Here is a 23,410-nt window from a genome sequence, read left to right as displayed (position 1 = left end):
TAATGGAAGCATTGTACTCAGAAAGTCTCTCTGTGAGCTAGGCTAGCCTCCTTACCTTACTGTGTGATCAAACTCATTATTTTCCAGCTCCTGCTGGGATTGTAAACAGCCAGATTTGAGCAAATGAGCTGCAGATGTATTTATGTCAGGACAATAACATCAGGGGGGTTTGGAATGGCATGCTATGGCCTGCTCAAGAATTAATGTAATTAAATTATTGTTTACAGAAAGAAAACTGGCACTTCTGAGTAGATGGTATTTTTAAACTTTCTTGAAAAGAAACTTGAGTCTGAGGCTAGAAATTAGAGGTCAATTACTGAATGAGAAAGCAAGAATAGAGGAATTTCATCTCCAGAACTTGATTAACAGCACATACACATCACACACATACAATTATATCTTGTGTTTGTGCAGATCTTAGGTAGAATGAAACCATCTGTACTTTCAAGGCATCCATCATTTAGTTATTTTGTGAGCAACTACTAAACACACAATTTCCCAAACTTCAGGAGACTGAGTTTGCCTGAACTTGACATAAAAAATGAGTGCAAAATGTCAAAATAGTCTCCTAATTTTATGAATGAGGGAATGCATTGCTCAAAGTCTTTTTGGTTTTGTTTTTCTTTCATTTGGGGAGGACTGGAGTGGGGCAGGGCACACAGGACTTTGGGAGATGGGGGCTACTTTTATTTCAATATATTGTCAACATGTAAACAACTGGTGACATTTGAGATGGCCCAGGTATCAATATGAGATGCTAAGTAGGACACAGAGAAAATCTCCCATTACAGCACCCTGTCTGTGCAAACAAAGCAAGCCCTAGATCTCCAGGAATGATAAGGGGAAATGTAGGCACCTTGCCTACACATAGGTGTACACACGTGAGCACAGCCTGTGTTAAGTCTCAGAGTTAACCATGCCTTGATGTTTGTATTTTTTTGGGGATTATTCTTTCAAAGATTGATCATTTTCATACTCACAGCTCTCATAGCAGCTGGGTTACTACTGTGAACAGGTAAATAGTGCTGAGTGACTTTCATGGGCTCCTCCTCACTGCCAGTTCTTCTGGTTTAGTGCTCTCATGACACAGGGGAGGTGTGCTGTGACCATGCTTGAACATTGTGCAACTCTTCAATTTTCCTGTTTTAGCTTCTGTACAACATCCTAGACAATCTCTCCAACTGTGGATGCCAACCCCCAAACACCTGACAGCTTCATCTGATGGCATTTTGTCTGAATTGAAACATGTGCAAAGCTTGGCCTCCCTCCAGAGGCAAAGTAGAGAGCCACCTCCACCACCACAGGCTGTTTGCATCTTGTTCCTGTTTCAGGAGAAACTTGAAAGCCAGGAAAAACATGTAGTCTACTATGCAGTGTCTATGCCACAGCTTATGCAGCCCAAACCACCCATCCCTGTTGTGCCTGTAGCAGCTGGGATTGTGAACCCTTGTTTCTTCACCAGATTTCATCAGGACCATGACTCAAAAATAAGTGTCTGTTGTAGGTCACCTCCTATTTCCAGTCACATTACAACATCACCTCTAATATCTATTAACCTTCTTCTCAGAAAACATTTGGATGTGCCACATTTTTTTTCTTTCCAATCTCAGTTTGATCAACCCTCCAGTTTTCATGCTCAGATTGTGTTTTGCTCCTCAGAATGGAGAGATCCAACACTGCTAACACAGCAGTTGTGTGTGTTGGAAGAGTGCAGAGAGCAGACTGGAAAACATGTTACATTCTTAATATTGCTCCTACACAGCTCCTGCTCTGTTTCTGTAAAAAGAACACCTGCATGGACCCCTAGTTTGAGCTAGCAGGACACCTCCATGATATCTCTTTTCCAGACTGTTGTGTACTCAGGTGGATCATGTGGCTTACCTGAAAAATGGTAGGGGAAAAAGTTTTTGGTTTCTCAAATTGCAGACAACAGGCATTGTAAGGAGATGTGTCAGATAAGGAGGTTAATGGCTTTTTCCCCACCTCAACTGAATTTCTACCTCCCTCCTTGACCTGGAAATCCACACTTGCAGGGCTGGTGGAAAAGATGTGTGATAAACTCCTGCCCTGTTTCTGTTAAAATGACCCCCACTAGAAAAGACATTCAAGCTATCCTGAGCAATCTAACACCTCTCAGCTTTCCTTTCCAAAATTAAAGCAGATATTATCAATTGGATAAATCACAGCAGCAACTGAGAATACTGTGGGCAGGTTCAGAGGTGTGGTTTGATCCTCAAGTCTGCACAGAAGTCTGTTCCCATTAAGGAAAGAGGTGGGAAGGAGACTGAGAAGTTGTTGTGGTTTAACCCCAGACAACAACCCAGCCCCACGCAGCCCCTCTCTCTGAGTCAGGGTGGTAAAAGCTGGAAAACTCGTGGGTTCGATAAAAACTGTTTAAAAGGGAAAGCAAAAGTCAAGCACACAAGTGAAAAAAAACCCTAAGGAATGAATTCTCTCCTTCCCACAGGCAGGCAGGTTCAGCTATCTCCAGGAGAGCTGGACCCCATCACATGCAATGGCAATTTGGGAAGACAAATGTCATCACTCCAAATGTCCCCCCTTCCTCCTCCTTCCCCCTCTTTATACACTGAGCATGGTGTCACATGGTCTGGGGTATCCCTCTGTCCTTTGGGGCCACTTGTCCTGCTGTCCTCTGTCTCCTCCCTGCCTCCCCTGCCCCCGCAACTTCCTCACCAGAATGGCAGTAGGAAAAGCAGAAAATGTCTTGGATCTGTGTGGGCCCTACTCAGGAATAACAAAACCATCCCTGTATTATCAACCCCCTGTTCAGCACAAGTGCAAAACACAGCCTCACACCAGCCACTGAGAGGAAAACAGGTTTTCCTCAGAGGTTTCATCTCCACCCCAGATGAAACCAGCACAGAAGGCAAAAAGGGAAAATATCCCAGGGAAATGCTCCTACCTGTGGCAGGTGTGTACACTGCATTTCACATAAAGTCAACAAGTATAAAACATTCTGGTTAAACAGAGACATTTCATTCTTAAACTAGAACAGAGCTGCTCCCCTTTATATACTGGGGAGAAAATAAGCTTTTAGGTTTCTGCTCTTTTTGAACACTACTAAAGAGGTTTCACAGTACTGAATGTGCCAAAATGAAGTGGTATATTACATTTCTGGTTCACTCTTCAAATGGAAATTCATATGTTCTCATACTTGAATTCCTTAATTTTGGAAAAAGGATCCTTCGGACTTCATACTTGAATTCTTTAATTTTGGGAAAAGGATCCTTCAGACCACTAGTATAATCAACTCCTATAATGACAAGAGGGCTCACAATATCATTCTGCATCTACAGAATAATTCTGTGAATTTTGGGGTTTTTTCAGAGCATCTTTTTTAAGAAAAAATCATATTTCATTTTTTACTAAATTCTGTGAAGGAATATCCAGCATAGTACTCCCAGTATAAAAGAAGTAAGCAGGAAATAAATGTCTTGTCCTTTATGACCAAAATGCATTTAATAATTTGAATACCTTAGATAATTTATTTTGCTTCTAAATTGATACTTTGACCTCACTGAGTTTTCAGAGAATGCTTGATTCACGATCAGAAACTGAAACAGGGACCACAAGTCCTGATTCTCGACCCCATTTTAGATCCAGGGGAACCAGAACTGTCCCTGAGGAAAAATTAAATGAAAATTAATTTCTAATGCACTCCAAAGGACACAGTTCTGTGGCTCTCTTCATCACTGGATTATTACTGATGATCTGTTCCAATTTGGAACAGAGACAAGATGACAATTATGCTTCCTAACAAGTCTTGAAATAACCCATCAGCTTTGAGGTACCACAAGAAAATTCTCTTTTCACATATTATTATTGGCTGAGAACACCAGGTTCTAATCCCATTTTTCTGCAAGTATCTCTTTGCACCAAATTCCAATTTCTTACTTAATTAGTGAGCAGAAAAAGCCAAAACAAAATACAAAATAAATACATGATAGAGGAAGTTATCAGATCCAATATGGAAACAAAATTCAAAGAACTCTAAGAGAGACATTAGGAGAACATCATACTCTTTGTCCCAGAATCCTGGCAAACTAGCATATTGATTGTCATAGGAGTGTTTTCAGTAAATCTATCAAAGGGATAGAGGAAAGCCAGCATGTTACCTGTAGTCGGAGGGTGAGAAATGGCCAAATGGTCTGTGCAGAAACCAGCTGGCACCCCGGGCTCAGGAGCAGACAGAGCTGTAAGAGTTTCTTTTTTAAAAAAGACAGAGGAAAACAGAAAATATAATGTGACTGTGAAAGAGTAAATGCACTTGTAAGAGACTTCAGAAGTTTTTTTCCTGGAGAGGGGAACTATTGCTAAACACTGCAAATGTGATTTTTTTATTTGAAGTCCACAGAGAACTCATAGAAATTGACCAAAAGGCAATTCAGAAAATCAGCTTTGCTTTCCAGAGGCCTGCAGGCACTTGGAAAGGATGCCCAACTTCATTCAAAAATTTCCAGAAAGGTAAAGACTGAGAAAGCTACACAGTCCATATCCGTGTAACAATCTGGCAATACTGGGAGCAGAGAAGTTCAAACTAGATCAGGTGCAGAGGTGGACCACGGGAAAATGACAAAATTGAGAGATTATTTTCTTATGAGGAGAGACACACTGAGTCAGCTTGTTTAACTTCAGCAAAGTGGAGGCTGCAGAAATATATGTTGTCTGTCAATACATCAGTGTGTGATCACTGGGGAGGCAAACAATTGTTAGCAGGCAGGACAGTGCTGGCACAACCAAATGTGAATATATTGCTCATGATTATTTTAGGCTGAAAACAAGAGGGTTAGACTAGTTGAGGAGTAAGATTATGTGACACACTTGCATCAGAAGCACTAGAGGAGAGATGATCACAGCAACGGAGATGCAGCCTGACCTGCTTTTGCACAGGATTATGTGACATCCTATGGTAGGAGGGATGTAATGACCCAAAGGATTAATTTCCCTCAGTTGTTTTGTTTTTCTGTAACTTGCCTCACTGATCACTGGTCTCTTAACCCCATAACCTGTCAGACTGAAAAATGCCAGTACCATCGCAGTTAAGAAATTTCCTAATCAGTTTGGAAGCAGGAAGACAGGGCTAAACCATGTCACTCTAGAATGCCTTGGACACTGGTAGATGTCACAGACTGTGTAGGTGAGGACCCCCAAGACTTTTAGACCTGTTACACATTCAAGCCACCAGAAATCCTAAAAAGATGTGATTATTCAGCCAGAATCAGCAGACTTGCCTTCCATCCTAGAAAAGGAGGGCCAGAATAAACAGCAGACTAGATAATGGGCAGTTCACCAGTCTCTTTCTCTGCATATTTTAATATTGCTGACAACATCAAAGATCCCTTGTCATGGGTGCAGCAGAATCATAATATTAAAGCAAGTGCTCATTAATACAGTGGGACAACTTAATGCTAGAAAGATAACAATGACAGAACATACAGTTTAATTGAATATGTGCTTTTAAGATCTCTTCAGCATCTCCTCACTTGAAAAATTAATCCATTTGAGCTGTCAGATTTTGAAACATTAGGGAAAATCAGCAAGAATTTTAGAAGATTTCAGGAGACAAACAACAAGCTTTTATTTGCCATGTTGTGACCTAATCTGTTGATGAATCAAGAAGTGTTGTTGTGTGGCTCCTTGCAAGAAATGAAAGAACATTCTGCAATCCTTCACACTCCTCCTTTGTGTGGGGTGTTTGCTTTTAGGGGTCTGATTTGCAAAACAGCTATTTGGTGACTTATCAGTTTGTTCACAGGATACATTCCCTCCTTATTACCATAAATTCTGGGAAATTTTCTGGGATAAAAATAGATATTTGTCTTGCTTTACAAGATCCTCTAGAATCATACAGAATCATGTAACTCTGAGTGAATACTCTGCATATTTCCTCTCTCTAGGGGTCAGCAGTAGAATTTATAACTGGGTTTTAATTTGAAGCCATTCATTATTTCAGCTCTCTTTCAATTGCCTCTTTTCATATTTTGTTGCCTTGGCCTTTCCTAATGCAGCTTAACACCATCCTTGTGGTTGCCCAGCACAGAGAACTGAACAGATGTTTTCTTTGAGCTGTGCTCAGCCATATCTAGGCCCTTTCCCTCAGTAATTACAGTTAATTCTAGGAATCCTTAGTGAATATTAATGGTGGAAATGGTTCATCAAATATCCATAACATTACACTGAATGCTCTTTCACAATGCAGTGCTTAGTTAGGCAGATGCATTACATCATCCTGAAGTTGCATGTACTTTTTTAATGCTTAATTAGATTGAAAAAGAGTGCCTGGAGAAATGGGAGAATGTGCTCTAGCTTCCATAAATCCCTAAAGCACATTGTACCCCACACTCAGAAATGTCTTTTTCCCTAACGTTCCCCTCTAATTTTTTGGTATTTTCAACATTTATCATCTAACATGATATAAAGGAGCTGGTTGCCTGAAATTTGTAAAGGTTTTCCCTCCTGCACCTGCTCAGTTTCTCCTGTTTGATCCAGCAGTGAAAATACAGATCTGCCATCATTACAGCCAGACCAAAATACTGCCTCTAACTGTGTCATTGACTGTCATCATCACAGGCTTAACCTGTGACTTCATCCTGGGGCCAGAGAGGGGAGTGGGATGGGAAGCAAAGGAGGATTGGCTGTGATTAAGTACAAATCACCAGAGCAATTGGAGAACGTGAGCAGACTGTGAAAAGCACATGGAGACATCTCTCAGTCTGATGGGTTCACAGGTTTTTTCCTACTTACAAAAGCCTATTTTTGATGTTTGCCACCTTCTTTGCTCCCACTCTGTTTAAGGAAGGTTGGCTGGGCATAAAGGAAAGCTACAGAGGCAAATAGCCTGGTCTTTGCATCTGGCAGCTGCAGCCCTGCACCCATGGTGGAGGGCAGAGGGCCAATTCTCTGGAGTACACAGGGCTCCCTGAAGCACACAGTGCTGCCTGAAGCCAACAGAAGCACAGCTCTCTGCCCTCTGACTCAGGCAAGCCACTCTTACAGATCTCTCTTTACTGGCTGATTTATTAGAAGAAATCTCCCATACATTCCTGTTGGCTTCTGTTACCAAAAGAGGCACTCAAAAGGACATGGTTCTCTTGCAGTCATGCAGAAATTTGCTCTATAAAGCTGGAATCATAATGTATGTAATTAGCCCTCTAGGTCATTGTCCATACCTTGCAGTCAGTCATTAAGCAGGACTGAAGACTGCACAAAGTCTTGTGAAAATAGGACTTCTCTTAACACAATAAAAATTTGACTAATGATGTTTCAGATCAAAGAAAGAAAGATTTACTGTAAAGGATGTGAAAGAAACTAAGGAATTAATAGATTGCAGGAATTATATATATTATATATTGGGATGTCAAGCTGTCCAGGTGCCTCTGCAAAATGTTGCATACAACAATTTGGGCAATATGTGGGGTACTATGAACATCAAGGTAATAGTTTCTTTTTGTGACAAATGCAACCAGTACCAAGTATAATCCTTGTTAAGTGACACAACCACTTGAGGAGGTTGTTGCACTCATGCTATTTTAAAAAGAGAAGAGAAATAAACCCAGTGGCCCATTGCTGTCCAGAAAAGTGCATGCAGCTGCATTCAACTTGCGTGGATTATGTTATAGGTTTGGTTTTCTCATAAATATTCATATTGATCCTTGAGCTCATTTTGTCCAAGGATCCCTAAGCAGTTGACAAGTATGAACTACCAAAGCTTTGTAACACCCAGAAGAGGAGGGTAACTGCTCCATCCTTTTAACACTCAGGCATAAAATGGCAAAGTGAGGTTAACAGGCTTGTCTGGGGTCAGGCAGTGAGTCAGAAAGGGAGCTGGAAAGTGGGACCCAGGGATTATTGCTCTGCTGCTGCTGCTGAATATACACAAGAAGAGGAAATTGGGGAGTTGCCTGAACAGTGTTTGCTACAGCTGGTGCTGAGTCTCACTGTCCCTGATCTCTGTGCATGTGCCCTCAGGAGCTGAAGCACAAACACTCTCAGCCCATATGCTTAGGTGATGGGAATATCCCAGAGAGTTCCCACAGGTGCTGTGAAGAGGATTCCTCTGGGCTGATGAATGCAGAGAATGATTTTAAACAGTGTAGGGGTTCAGTATGGAAGGAGAAAGGCAGGACTTCTTTTTCCAGCAACCTCTTAATTTCTGTTGCCACAGTCCTCCAGTTAGGGAAAGGGATAAGGAATTTTTTGTTTGTTTCGTTGTCATTTTTGTTTTCCATACTGCATTGCTAACAACAACAATAATATTGTTATTTTCCTGATTTCAAGTTGCTGAAATTGAAATAATTTCACTGGTCTGAAATGTAGTTAAATCATAGAATTTCCATTTCACAGATGATTAAATGGAGGCTAAGGAAGTGCATCTGCAGTAAAATTAAGAACCAGAAATCCTTTACTGACACTGGACAGTTTTCCTTTGGTGGCTACAGGAAAGTTTTATATACATACATGTTAAAAATTCAGATTAATCTGCTGAGATACTACCCTGTAGACAGACATTAAAGACACCGTCTAACCCAGGGAACAATAAAGATCATTACCATAATTTCGAGCCCAGGCAAAGCGATTACCAAAGCCAGAGCTATGGCTGAAATCCCTGAAGGCACCATGGTTCAGAGGTTCCTGCTCTAAGCTGGAATGTTTCATTTCACAGCTGCAGAGGGCTATGGACGCATGGCCACCTACCAGGCCCAGCTGATACCTGTTAAACAATGATGCACTGATTGCTTTGGCTTAAGCAATTGTTTAGACCTCTGGTCTGAATTTTGGCTATATTAAAATACCCTTCATCTACCAGGTTTTTTCTCAGGGTAAGTGGAGTTTTTCCTGTCCCACATAAGCACTAGGCAGTGGCTGCTTTCCTGCTCCTGTCAGATGGCCACTGGCAATGGATCTTCCATTCTGTGTCATCCCAAAATAAATTCTGCCTGAGTGAGCTATAAATCAGTAGTGGTCTCTGAGGCACAGTGGCTCTGTGTTGCTCAGCCTACACTGATACAATGGAGGGCACAGTGCCACTATCCAGCTGTTGAGATATGAATAAATGACAAGGAATTATGTACAGACAAATTTAAATACTGCTGACTTAGGGGAAATAAAATCACTAAGCACTGAAGGATGCTGGCAGGCTTGAAGCCAAAATCACATTTGCTTTTGTTCTTTTCTGACATGGGGTGTAATTGGGTAATAGTGAAAACACTGAAATAATCTTTTTTTTTTTAAGGTGAAGAACACAGTAACACTTCTGACAGTGGTCAGTAGCATGTGAACAACACTAATTGTTCATCAAGAATCAGATCATGGATTCATCAGAATCACAGAATCATTGAATATGCTGAGGTGGAAGGGACCCATCATCATCACAGAATCCAGCTCCTGGCCTGCAGAGGACACTCCAAGAGTGTCACACCATGAGCCTGAGAGCATTGTCCAAACACTTCTTGAACTCTGTCAGGCTTGCTGCTGTGACCACTTCCCTGGAGAGCCTGTTCCAGTGCCCAACCACCCTCTGGGTGAAGAACCTTTTCCTGATATCCAACCTAATCCTGCACTGGCACAGCTTCAGGCCATTCCCTGGGTCCTGTCACTGCTCACCTAACAGAAGAGATGAGTGTCTGCCCCTCTTTTTCCCCTCATGAGGAAGCTGTAACTACAATGGGGTCTCCCCTCAGTGTCCTCTCCTCCAGGCTGAACAATCCAAGGGACCTCAGCTGCTCTTTATACAGCTTCCCCTCCACATCTTTCATGTGGTCCCTCCTTCCCCATCTTCATGGCTCCCCTTTGGGTACTCTCTAATAGCTCAATATCTTCAGCTGTGGTGCCCAATGCTGGAGGTGAGGCTGCCCCAGTGCAGAGCAGAGCAGGACAATCCCCTCCCTTGCCTGGCCGGCCATGCTGATGTCCCCCAGGACAGGGGTGGCCCTCCTGGCTGCCAGGACACTCCTGGCTCATGTTCAACTGTCCACAGACCAGGACCCCCAGGTCCCTTCCCAGAGCTCTGCTCTCCAGCCTCTCATTCCCCAGCCTGTCCACACAACCAGGGCTGCTCCTGGCACTGGCTGTGGCTCTGGCTGTGACTCTGGCTGTGCCTCTGACTGACTCTGACTGTGACTCTGACTGACTCTGGCTGTGCCTCTGACTGTGACTCTGATTGTGACTCTGACTGTGACTCTGACTGTGCCTCTGGCTGTGCCTCTGACTGTGACTGACTAACTCTGACTGTGCCTCTGTGACTCTGACTGTGCCTCTGGCTGTGCCTCTGACTGACTCTGACTGTGACTCTGACTGACTCTGGCTGTGCCTCTGACTGTGACTCTGATTGTGACTCTGGCTGTGCCTCTGACTGTGCCTCTGTCTGTGACTCTGACTGTGCCTCTGACTGTGCCTCTGACTGTGACTCTGATTGTGACTCTGGCTGTGCCCCTGACTGTGACTCTGATTGTGACTCTGGCTGTGCTTCTGACTGTGCCTCTGTCTGTGACTCTGACTGTGCCTCTGACTGTGCCTCTGGCTGTGCCTCTGGCTGTGACTCTGATTGTGACTCTGGCTGTGCCTCTGACTGTGACTCTGACTGTGACTCTGACTGGCCTTCCATACACTCAGCCACTGGTCATTACAGTCAAGTCATTACAGTTTACTCCACTAAAATACTAAAACCAACAGAAACCAAATCCTCTAGAATGGGTGTCCAAATAATATTTTTTTCTTTTTCTTCTTTTTTGTTTTCCTTTTTATCTTTTTAAACTTTGGATTAAGTTACAAAGCAAATAGTAAAACATGCAGAATATATAAAATTGGTTTACTAGTGATGGCTGCCCCAAACTTTCTAAAGGAAAATATGACCTGAAAGCACTTTCCCCCACCTTGAGAATGGGGCTGTGGTTGGTCCCACAGCCCCTCTGGGTTTCTCCTCCTGCCTCTCCCTTCTCCCTGCCCCAGCACAGGCCATTCCCTGGGCTGCAGCCCCTCAGTGGGGAGCTGTGCTCACAGGCAGCTGGCACAGCTCCCTGGGATAAGCAGGAGAGCAACAGATGGCTGAGACAGAAAATTGTGCTGAGACTGGAAAGGAATTCCATCATTTCAAAGCCCTTGGCCTTTACAATGCTGGGAATGGGTTTGGAGGATAGTTGCAATTCTATTTTTGGTTGTCTGGGTTGGGGACTCTTGGTTTTGCCAAACTCACAGAGCACCAGGCACTGTCTGCAGGAGCCAAGGCAGGTCCAGCTGCAGCATCTCTTGGAGCCAATCCACCACTGCAAGTGACAGCTTCCAACTATTTCACTTTGACATTTACTTGGCTCATGCAATCTCACCATTGACACAATTCTGGAGCCTCCTGGATAGATACACAGGACAACAAAATGACCTTTAAAACACCTGTTTCAGCCATAAAATTCCATGAGCTAAGGGTGAGTTCCTGTTACTGAGTAACAATGGTCATTTCTTCATGCCTGCACCGTGCCCTTGGCTCTCCAGCCTTTCAGACTGAGTGGCTCACCCTGGGCTGCCTGGTGGCACTGCTTTTACCCTTGTGAGCACTTGCAGAAGGTGTTGAATTCCTACCTTCCTCTGCACAGCTATTATTTATTAATGTATCTAGACCTTCCCTCACTATATATTGTTGGATTTAGCTTTCAGTGAGATACACAGATATTCAGCCTGTTCAGCTAACCACCAAAAGTCAATAAAATGCTGCAACCTGAGGAGGGAGAGAAGTTGCACATTCAAGGGTCTGAACCAGTCCACCTGAAACCACAGAGTGTATCTTTCCCAGTAGGATTAGAGTGGTGATTATCCCAAGAGAACTGGTAGGTGAGGGCAGATTTCATCATTTTTAGTGTTTAATCTCTCAGAGTCAGAAGACTGTATATGAAAATGAAAAATAAATGGATAAATATTTAAAGAAGACTAGGAAGGATTCATTTAGAATGCTTTGAAAGGGGTAGCAATGTTTTGCTAAGATGAGAAAGGAGTTGCTAGACAGATATCTTGTTTGTTTGATTATTGTTTTTCCCAGAAAAATGTTTTGTTTTGTTTTGTTTTGTTTTTTGTTCCTAGGACAAACTCTGTATCCCTTTGTAGTGTACAGTGTGTCCTCAGGGTGGGATGGAGCAAGCAAGAAATTAAAAAAAAAAAGCAGTGGGCAGTTACAAGATAAATTTCAAGGTCTTTTGGCACTGAAAAGCCTTAGAGGAAAAAAAAATCACATTAAACTGTCTTTTGTGTACATCCCAGGAGAATGTTTTCTCCTTTGGTGTGTTGAATCTGTGTGTTTACTCATGTATTAAAATTGCTGCTTGGTCTGCACTGTAAAGATAACATAAAATGAATCCTAAATGCCAGATATAGGTTTACAGGCTGAGATGCTCTCTAGAGTTGTCATCATTTCTGGGTTGTGGCTGTGATGGGATGTAATGTTTTATGCTCTGCAGCTTCTGGACAAAGCCAAGGCTAAAGGGATTTAGAGAAACCAACCAACAGATTCAGGCTAGGAGACTGCTACAGAAACGCTCAGTAAGTAGTGAGGAATTGCCAAGGAAGAGAAACCTCCAGAGGAACAAGATTTAAAATGTAGGCTATCACCTTGCAGAGTTCATCCTGCCTCACTGTGTTAAAGCTGTGGCTGTGCACTGGAGCTCAGGAGGACTTGGGGACATGAGTGGGTCCCAGACTGTCATGGGGAAGAGGAAGGGCAGCAAGTCACAGCACTCAGAGAGCAGAAACTGATCTCATTCCTTCAGCAAGGTCACAGCAGCCACTGTGATGAAGTTGTTTTGACTCTTATTCATAGAGCCCAGATCACTTCAGTGGGGCTCAGAAAGGTCAATCTCAGAATGCAATGGCACCCAAGGATGGCTGTCTGTGATGTGGTCCTACATAACCAAAAGTAACTCAACTTTTGTTGTGATGAAATTCCCTGTGATATTGTTGCCAGTGTCACCCTTTACATACTCACAGCCTGGGAGTCTGCAGTGCTGGAGAAATGAACTTTGCCCAAGGAGAACCTCATTCTTTGTCTAACATGCCATATCACATGTCCCATAGATGATTTTTACCCCATTTCTTGAGAGGATAAGTGCTCCTAGAAGTGGGACAGGAGCTGTGGTCATCAGAATGGGCTGTGTTGGTGAACACCATTTGGGCCAGGTGACATTTGGGGAGGGAGCAGGGGGGAGAGGGGACGTTTCTCACTGCATACACATCTTCCTTGTGCTGTGAGCCAGTGGCTGCTTTATGGCAGGGTTTCATTTGTGATTAATGAGCTATTATCAGCACCGTTAGAAAATCCACCATGGCTGTCACCAAACAACATTCATCTACTACTCAGTTCCTGCTTTTGGCTGTCAGACTTTGGCTGAAATGAGACACTAAAGTGGAAACATGGGGAAGCAATGGATGGCTTCAGTTTAGGTTGCATAAAGAGACCCGTTGCTCTGTGAAATCCCACCAGTGTGTGTTTGGTATGATAGCATTAGTGCAAGGTAATTAATATTCCAAGATTGTAAACCTGCTCCAGATTCAATAATATGTTCTGCAAAGGAAATCACCAGGACATTGTTTCTAAATAACAGTGAACAGGCATTTATTTTCTTAATGGATTTTTAGTACTAGCCTCACAGTTCAGCACTGCCTCAACAAGCCTCCCTTAATCAAAGTTTCATTAGCACAAGGGGTCCTTGAAATTTCCAGAAAATATTTGACCTGAAACCTTTGTGAATTTGTACTTCCTGAAATTTCCTTCAGCCAAACTCTGGATTTGTGCTGCATGCTGTGGTTACCTGTGTAACTCAGGAGAAAGCAGCTCTAGGTTTGGTCTGCTATCACCCAGGAGAATTGTGAGGATTGCAGAGTTAATATACTGGGTTACTGTTACCACAGCTCCAATATAAACTTTGTAATAGAAATGTTATCTCCCCTGTTATCTCCCCTGTTTTGGATCCTGCCTCTGTGGCGTGTTTCAGAATTATGAAATCTCAAGACCACTGCCAGACTGCACTGAGAGGCTGTGCACAAAGTTACCCCTTTAGAATAAAGAATAAATAGAATAAATTACTGAGGCACAGTGCCTTAAGTATGCTGGCAGTCAGACATCAGACTGATATCAGAAAGCAAAAAAAAAAAAAAAAATCATAATTTTAAGAAATGTGATTAGAGTCAAGCAGCTTCTTTGAATTATTTTATATTCAATTGTGTGGACAGTATCTCATACTCATAAGACAGAAAAGTGTAACTGTAAATCTTCTGGCCTGTATTTATGTGACAATTTCTGTTCCTGATTGAGGTCTCTTCCTTGTCATCAGCAAGCAAATATCAGGCAGGTGAAGTTACCTTCTGTCAGGCTGTGGAAAGCAGCAGGGCATGCAGCACACAGAGTTCAGGTATGTCTTCATCAGCAGTAGGGTTTGGATGTTTGGAACATGGACATGTTGAATTAATGCAGCTGTTTCATTTTGACACCAGGCTCTATAGAAGCCAGGGGCTCACTCTGAATTATCTGCTGGCTGTACCCCACTCTTCTGTCCTGTTCCTCCTTCCTTCCTTCCTTCCTTCCTTCCTTCCTTCCTTCCTTCCTTCCTTCCTTCCTTCCTTCCTTCCTTCCGCCACTTCCTTCCGCCACTTCCTTCCTTCCGCCACTTCCTTCCTTCCGCCACTTCCTTCCTTCCTTCCTTCCTTCCTTCCTTCCTTCCTTCCTTCCTTCCTTCCTTCCTTCCTTCCTTCCTTCCTTCCTTCCTTCCTTCCTTCCTTCCTTCCTTCCTTCCTTCCTTCCTTCCTTCCTTCCTTCCTTCCTTCCTTCCTTCCTTCCTTCCTTCCTTCCTTCCTTCCTTCCTTCCTTCCTTCCTTCCTTCCTTCCTTCCTTCCATCATTACCTGCAAGACAGCAGAGATCTTACTCAGCTTGAAACTCCTCGCCACAAATATTTGCATTAAAGAGGAATGCAGAGACAGCACAACACTGAGCTTGCATAAGGATGCCTGCCACTTTCTGGCTTTAAATAGTTTTCAGGTCCCCTTAGCAACTGGGTTTTGCAACAAAGTGCTTTTCATGAGTGCAAATCATCAGACAGTGCCCGTGCTGGAGAGTTTACACTGATGCCCTCTTCATGCTGCAGCTGATATTCAGAGATTTGCTCACATCACATGACTAGATCAAATGATCCTCTCTTTAACATTTCCTTGAGGGTGAATGGAAGGTTTTACTTAAGAAATAATTTTGTTGTTTGTTTTTCCCTTAGTCTGCTCTAGCTTTGAAAACAGACACGATTTCAAATCAGCACTGATACTGATGGAAAACTTTACTCCATTAATTTGGGGTGGGATGCTGTCCCACAAACCTATGAAATGATCCCCTGTTTATTGAATCACCATATTTTAAATTAATTGTTTATTATATCACCACATTTTAAATTAGCCTAAAGCTTCATCCACTTATAAGTAGCTCTTTTCAGCAGGTAATGCCTCCTTTCTTGTTACTTCATGGTAAAACCTCCACTGTGTTGCCACACAATTTGATCCACAGCTTGATTTTGCAAAAAATAACCTGAAACCTCTTATTTTTCTAACACTGCTCCCTCTCCACTTTAAGGTAAAATATTCTTTCTAGTCTTTAACTGTCAGTTGCCTCCTAGAACAACAAGTGCTGATTTTTTTTAGAGAATTAGTTAATGGAGGCAGAGAGGAGAGCCTACAATGCTATTTCATATTCTCCTGCAAAGGGGCACTGAAGCATCTCAGGCTTTTAACCTTGACTTGGAAATGGTTTTGTAATTATGCCTTCTTAAGACAGTAGGTTTTAAAGTCTGCTCATCACTGGCTGAGTGGGAGAAGGAATCTTGTCATTCATGATGGCTGATAACTCGCTTGCCAGATCAAAATTAAGAATAACCTTTCACCAGCAGCTCTAGCACAGACATCATCCTTTCTGACTTCTCAGTGGGTACCAATGAGATTACAGCCAGATTGCACATGACAAACCAAAAATATCCCCAACAGTCTGTTAAAATTTAACTCCCCCAAAAGATTTACATCCTCACAAGCTCTGCAGCTTGGTGTAGTTCAGCTGATCAATGGGAGCTGAATCATATGCTTCATTATTTCAAAGTTTTCAGAAATCTCAATCAGAAAAGAATTTGTGCTGCAAACAGGGAATGATATATCATGGTGCAACATCCAGCACAGATTGCACAGGAAAGTCATTGTAGGATTAAAGCTTCAGGCCTTCAGAACTCACACTGTAAAATTCAGAACTAATTCTTCTAATAAAACCTTAGCTAAATCCTGCCTGCTCCTTTCCCTGAGCCTTTAATTGCTCTAGTAGGCTTCTCCTGTTCTGTTGGAAAACACATAAAACTACAGCATTAGCTAAAGGCACCTCAATTTATTGGCTATTACAATGAAAAGAGATTTTTTACAGCTGTAAGATTCCTCTTTAAGACTTCCCCCAGTCACCAGAGACATAGGTACTCAGAAGTGGTGGGGTAAAAATCCCCGAGCTGACAGCTAATGAGCTGAAAAAATAAAAAGAGAAAACAACAAAGAAGAATAAACAGCAACTTTGAACGTCTTGAGCTCAGTGCACAGTGACAGTAGGTTTGGGGTCACCTTCCCCAAAGAGGGAAATTACCAGACATCAGAAGTGCTTAGGTCATCGAAGTGGGGAGATTTTCACATGAAAGGGTTTGGCTTTGGGCTTTGCTCTCTGACTGTCACTATTTCTTTGTGCCTACTGTCTTTCATCACTGCCCTGTCCTTTTCTTCCCTTCTTGGGCTCATGCCTTGAGCTCTGTTTTTTTCACTATTAAAGTCACCAAGAGTTTTGCCAGTAATTTCTAAAAGCATAAGATCAAGCTCTTAATTTTCTTTCATACTCTTGATTCTTTCTAGACTTCATTCCCCAAAGCACAGGTGTTCATTCTGCCTCTCTTTTTGCCTTTTTTTTTTTTTTCTGGTGAAAGACTAAAAACATTTCAAAAAATCAATTAATAATTTGATTTTTCAGATTTTCCCAAGAATTCTGGGAAATTCTCTTTAGGATAGGGATGAGGATCAAGGTAGTTTAGATTTCATCTCTCCTTGAAATAGCAAACCAATGTCTGTAGGGTGGTTAGTTGCCAGAAAATAAATTCAGAATACACACGCACATGCTGACTCCCACATACAAACTTTGCCGAAAGTGATTTGGTATTCATGTTTTAAAATAATTAAATAATTTATGGTTGCTCTCATCTAGGCCCTGTGAACAATGTATGCAGCCAAAGCTGCTAAATTAAACCCTCCTGACTCCATAATGCTGGTACATCAAGCAGATGTGTTCCGGAGTGCTACCCACTGCCTCCATATCTCCTGAATAGCTGCACATAAAGACAGAACATTCATGTAACGCTGTCTATAAATACAGCAGCCAGAATACACTCCAGAGATGCTGTGAGGGCTCCAAAGTTTGGTTTGAGGTTTTGAGCTCAAATCAGAGCTAAAACTGATGTTATAATGACTGAATACACTTTCCAGATTTAACATCTTCACAACCCTATTTAATTTCCTGTAATATTTTTAGCTCACATGAAAAGATGTTCTCCCTATTCATCAAAAATTATTTTAAACCTGACAGGAGGAAAATGAAGTTACTGATGTCTGCTTCCTTTATTTAGTACTTTTCACTTACATCCTGTGCTCTCACATCAGTTTCTTACATTGGTTCCAGGAACCAGGCAGAAGAGCTGGTCAGTAAAATTGTAGGAAGATAGAATAAGGAGACAGATGTGTATCTTGGACCTGAAAATGTATGAAGTTTGGTAATGATACAAAATTGGAAGGAGGTTTTGACTCCCTTGAGGGCAGAGAGACCTCAACAAATCAGAGACATGGGCAGTCATCAACCAAGTGAAGTTTAGCAAGGGCAGTCTCTGGATTCTGCACCTGGGACAAGGCACCCCTGGCTGTGTGGGGAATGAGAGGCTGGACAGTAGAGCTCTGGGAAGGGACATCGGGGTCCTGGTTGACAGGAAGCTGAACATGAGCCAGCAGTGTCCTGGCAGCCAAGAGGGCCAACCCTGTTCTTGGGGACATCAGGCACAGCATTGTCAGCCAGGCAAGGGAGGGGATTGTCCTGCTCTGCTCTGCACTGGGGCAGCCTCACCCTGAGTCCTGTGTGCTGTTTTGGTCACCACAATAAAAAAAAAAACTACATTAAACTATTAGAGAACATCCAGATGAAACCATGAGGTGGTCTTGAGGTGAAGCCAAAAAAGATGTAGCTGAAGTAATTTGGATTGTTCAGCCTGGAGAAGAGGGAAGACTCCATTGCAGCTACAGCTTCCTCAAGAGAAGAAAAGGAGGGACTGACAGCAACCACTTCTCTCTGGTGACTCAAGGGAATGGCCTCAAGCTGTGTCAGGGGAGGTCTAGGCTGGATAACAGGAAAGGATTCTTCACCCAGAGGGTAGTTGGGCACTGGAACAGGCTCCCCAGGGAAATGATAACAGCACCAAGCCTGAGAGAGTTCAAGAAGCACTTGGAAAATTCTCTGAGGCATAATTCTTGAGCTGCCCTGTGCAAGGCCAGGATCTGGACTTGATTATGTTGATGGATCCCTTCAAACTCATCATATTCTATGATTTCTAATCTTTCTGATTTATTTCAATGGTCTTCTACTGCATGTGCAAGAGTTACAGCCCCTTCTGCACCTCTGACCTTTCATAGTCAGGCTCCAGGATATAAAGATGGGGTCCTCTGATTCATTGCAAAGGCTACAAGGACCAACAGCTTCAGTCATATGCAGTTACATAAAATTAAGTATTTTCTGAAGATGATATCAGAGACAATCTACTTATGCACTGCATTCATCACCACAATGACAGTTACCTCTACAATGAGCCTGAAACATTGAAAAGGCCTGTACTGAAGACCAAGTGTTTCAAGAGTGAGACACTAATTATTTCCTGCTACAATAAATACTCCCAGATTAGCCTAAGAAATAGATTATGCTTTATGTTCTAGGCAAAAGAAAAGAAAATATCCTGGCCTAAGACAATGCTCAATGCCAGAGTGAAATGAAGAGATATCCCTCCCTGATGCCAAATCTGGTGCTTGGCTTAAGTCAAACTGTGGAAGTAAGATGTAAGAAGCGTGTCATCCTGTGCATCAAAGACTTCCTGGATTTTATTGCACTTCTGCTCAAGCTTTCCTTAAATGATGGTCTTTGTATATGTACTGCTTCTAAGAAACAAAAAGCACAAATATGGAACAGATTTCAGTGGGATGTGAGCCTTCTTTACCCAGGCTACAATGATAATGGGAGCAGATTAATTGTGAGAACACAGGATTTTGTGCCCTCACATTCATTAATTGCTTCTTAGTATGAAAAATTAACCCATTCCACTTCAGTTACCTTTGTCTCCATGCCCTTGATAGACTCATTAATTCTGACACTCTCATACTAAAACACTGTATAATTAAGTTAGAGGTACTAACTGTAATAGTATGGCTTGCTGTTTTACCAGTTCTGGTTCTCCAATTTAAGGTGAGGTTTTAAAGGTGTGTGTACACAAACTTCTTCTCAGGGACCACAGTAAATTTATTTTTTACTCACTGGGATTGAAATCCCATTGCAGAGTAACCAGAGGGATGTCAATGTAAATGTGATAGCTTAGTGAAGACTGGGCAATAGATTCACATGGCCTGAGCTGCCCCTAAACCCAGTATTGCCTAGGTGATGAGATCCAGCCCAAAGGCTGAGTGTAGGATGGAGTTATCTGAATCTTTCCAGTTTAATATTTCAAGATTTCTCAGTTCCCATTGGGCACCAAACAGTGACAGAGAAGAACTTATCATCTTGCAGAGGTGGAGTGGATGAAGAGGAGAGGAGAACCTGAGGGCAGGTAGAAGCACACAAACCACACCATTGCATGCTGACTCTAAAACAGAGCAGGTAGCTCCCAAAACATAGTGATATGTTTCATGTACACCTGTGAAATCAAGGTGGATTTTCATGTGTGAATCATAGAAAATAATCTATACTTTATTTGTTCCAAGATGAATGGAGGTAATTATGGAAATTCATGCATGCAGAAAATGTCTGATCTGATGCCCTGCTACCTTATCAATTAGGAGCATTGTGTGACTCCAATCTAGCTAACTTGCTGTACCATAAAAGCAAGTGGAGAGGAGCCAATAACCCCTGAATTCAATCTGGTTTTTGCTGTTATTTCTTGTTTCGCCTTTTATCATCTAACTCATGAAGTTTGAATCTGTGGGCCATCAACTGACTGATTGGGATTGCTGCTCAATTAGCTGATGAAGTCATTGCTGGATCTAATGGTTGCAATTTAAACCCTGCTTTTGAGCAGATAATGGAAAGGTTAATGCTGTAATAATGGATGAAGAGACAGACATGTGCCATTTATTCTCTGCTCTGTAAATTAGGGCACTAATAAAAAACCTGTTCTGGAAATAAATAAACAGATTAAATGAAATGAATAAATAAATAAAGCAGAAAAACCAGAACTACTTCCAGGAGGTGAGAAAACATTTCTATATGACTGCATCCTCCAACATATAGAACTTCCACATGTTAAATAATTACAGAAAGACTAAAACTGATGGGAGTTTAAGCAGTGGAGCAAGGTTGAAAGATGCAACACAATGCACAAAATAACAACTGCAATATTAATTTCTACTGTGCAGGCTCAAGGGAAAAGCTGCTCCTGCGTTTGTGCACAGTGTGACATTTCTTGCATAAAGACAGTGACTCAAAATTCCTGGCAAAACAATATTTGTGTTTGAAATGTTTCCCACACTTTTGTATTCTTCTGTCCTGTGAAGGAAAGAACATAATGATCCTTGCTGGAAGAAGGAGCACAAGTTCCCTCAAGGGTCTGGAGGGTGAAATATTTCTTAGCTTGCCCCATAACTCCAGTAATGGTGTGTGCAGACCTTAATTACATGCTTTCTGTTGTGGGAATGTTGAATCACTTGGGTTAGATGACCAGCATCCACATTATATCTGTCTGGTGTACAGCTAAAGCAGGCACCTTGAGATGTACCTAATAACTTTACAAGCAAGCTGAGTACAACCATGTGCTTTTTTTTTAAATGCCACAGTGACCAAAATAGTGTCAGTAATTTAATGGGAAGCATTCACCATGAAACTCTTTTGAATTTTGTTCTTGTGAGTAATTAGCTTTATCATTAGACTTACCAGAGCATCCCCAGAATTCAAATGACTTGAAAACTCGTAGTTATCAGGTCTTATAATTCTACTGGCATTACAGTACTTGGGTTGGGTTTTTTTTCCTAGCTATAACTCTCCTTCTCAGGAGAAGCTAAGCTTTCTTCCTTTGGAAATTCTTACTTTTATAGTTGTCTTGTCTGTGAAAAAACAATAGAATTCATCTACACTTGAGGGTAAAAATTGTACGGGGATGTATTTCTAAGAACAATTCATTATTAATTCTGGCTCCCCAGAACTGCCTGGGACCGGCTCCTTAATTTCCTGTTAAAAAGAATATGGATTACTTTGACTACAGACCAGAATCCTGAAACTTTTTGGGACTTTTTGAGATTTGGAACGGTTAGACGCATGGGCAGAATCAAACGGGATGAATTTCAATAAGTCCAAGTGCCGAGTATTGCAATAAGTCCAAGTGCCGAGTATCGGCCACAATAACCCCTTGTACCGATATAAGCTGGGGATGGAATGGCTGGATAGTGCTCAGGTGGAAAGGGACCTGGGGGTGCTGGTTGACAGTCGATTGAATATGAGCCAGCAGTGTGCCCAGGTAGCCAAGAGGGCCAATGGCATCCTGGCCAGTATCAGAAATGGAGTGGCCAGCAGGAACAGAGAGGTCATTCTTCCCCTGTACTCGGCACTGGTGAGGCCTCACTTGGAGTATTGTATCCAGTTCTGGGCCCCTCACTTTAGGAGGGATGTTGAGTTACTTGCGTGTGTCCAGAGGAGGGCAACGAGACTAGTAAGGGGCTTGGAGCACAAGCCATATGAAGAGCGACTGAGGGAGCTGGGGTTGTTCAGCCTGGAGAAAAGGAGACTAAGGGGTGACCTCATCACTCTCTACAACTTCCTGAAGGGTGGCTGTGGTGAGCTGGGGGTCGGCCTCTTTCTCCGGGCGACAACAGATAGAACAAGAGGACACAGTCTCAAGCTGCGTCAAGCTAGATGTAAGTTAGAATTAAGAAGGAAATATTTCACAGAAAGAGTGGTCAGATACTGGAATCATTTACCCAGTGAGGTGGTGGAGTCATCATCCCTTGAAGAATTCAAAAAAAGACTGGATGTGGCACTTGCTGCCATGATCTAGTTGAACAGTTAGAACATCGGCTGGACTTGATGATCTTATAGGTCTCTTCCAGCCTTCAACTTCTGTGATTCTGTGATTCTGTGACTACTGCTGCTGATAAGCAAGAGAATCAATGTACAATCAGTCATGAGCATCTTGATCAAGATTACTCAGAAAACACCCCTGAAACAGTTGCAGCCTATGAGATAAATAATTAAACAATGTTGACAACAACTTCAAGCCACTAAATAGAAATGTGTAGCCAGTGCTGTAGATAGCCAAGGCCAAGATCCCTGTTTAATCACAAAATTGAGGTTCTGGAGGGATTGTCTGAGTCAATAGGCTTTTCGTCCAAGAAAGAGTTACAGCCTTGTGCTCACCTGCTAATGTTTTCTGTAGCCTGTGGAGTTCAAAAGGTTGTTCAGCTCACTGAGTGAGCTTTACTGGCTGGCTGGCTGGTCAGATCAGTCATGCTATATCTAAAAATGGATTTAACTCTCCACCCTTATTGATTCATTATTATGCTGAAGTACCAGTCCCCCTCTGCACTGATACCACAGCAGAAGAATGTGCCAAAGCTTGAATTAAGAATAAGAATTTCTGTTCCCATGGATGTCAAGTAAGAATAGGAAAGTTATGTCAAGACTGTGTCTCACTGTGCTCAGTATTCCTCTGTTTCAGACAACTTTCCTTCTGCAAAATCAGCTCTTCCATCTAGGAGATACACAAAGATTCACAGGTTTTGAGGACACAAACATGGTGGTCCTAACAGAGTTTATTAGCACAGACTTAACTGTTTTCTAGATCGTATTCTGTACACAGGACTTCTCGTTACTGCATTTTTTTTCTATTTTTCTAAATGTACTTTGCATATGCTGAAATCTCTGCCATTTTCAACTTATTCAACTCATTAGATTTCTTTCTTCAAATAAAAACAAAAATCTCTCATTCCATATTGCCATTTTTCCCTGAGGGTTTGATAGAATTGTCATTGTTTGAATTTGTCAGGTTAAACAGGGACAATGAAATCTGAGACATTAACAAGTCAGTTGAGCAAAAGGGCCATCGTACATTGTGTTGAGAAGCATTGTT

General features: G+C 42.2%; 1 protein-coding gene across 2 annotated transcripts in view; it reads left to right on the top strand.

Annotated features, from left to right (window-relative positions):
• Positions 1-23,410, top strand: part of KCNQ3 (potassium voltage-gated channel subfamily Q member 3) — a 195,412-nt gene that overhangs the window by 124,762 nt on the left and 47,240 nt on the right. The gene's annotated exons all lie outside the window — the stretch shown is intronic.

This window comes from Melospiza georgiana, chromosome 1, assembly GCF_028018845.1.
Source record: "Melospiza georgiana isolate bMelGeo1 chromosome 1, bMelGeo1.pri, whole genome shotgun sequence".
NCBI lineage: Eukaryota > Metazoa > Chordata > Aves > Passeriformes > Passerellidae > Melospiza > Melospiza georgiana.
The sequence above is the reverse complement of the archived record's forward strand: the minus strand, read 5'-3'. Positions and strand labels throughout refer to the sequence as shown.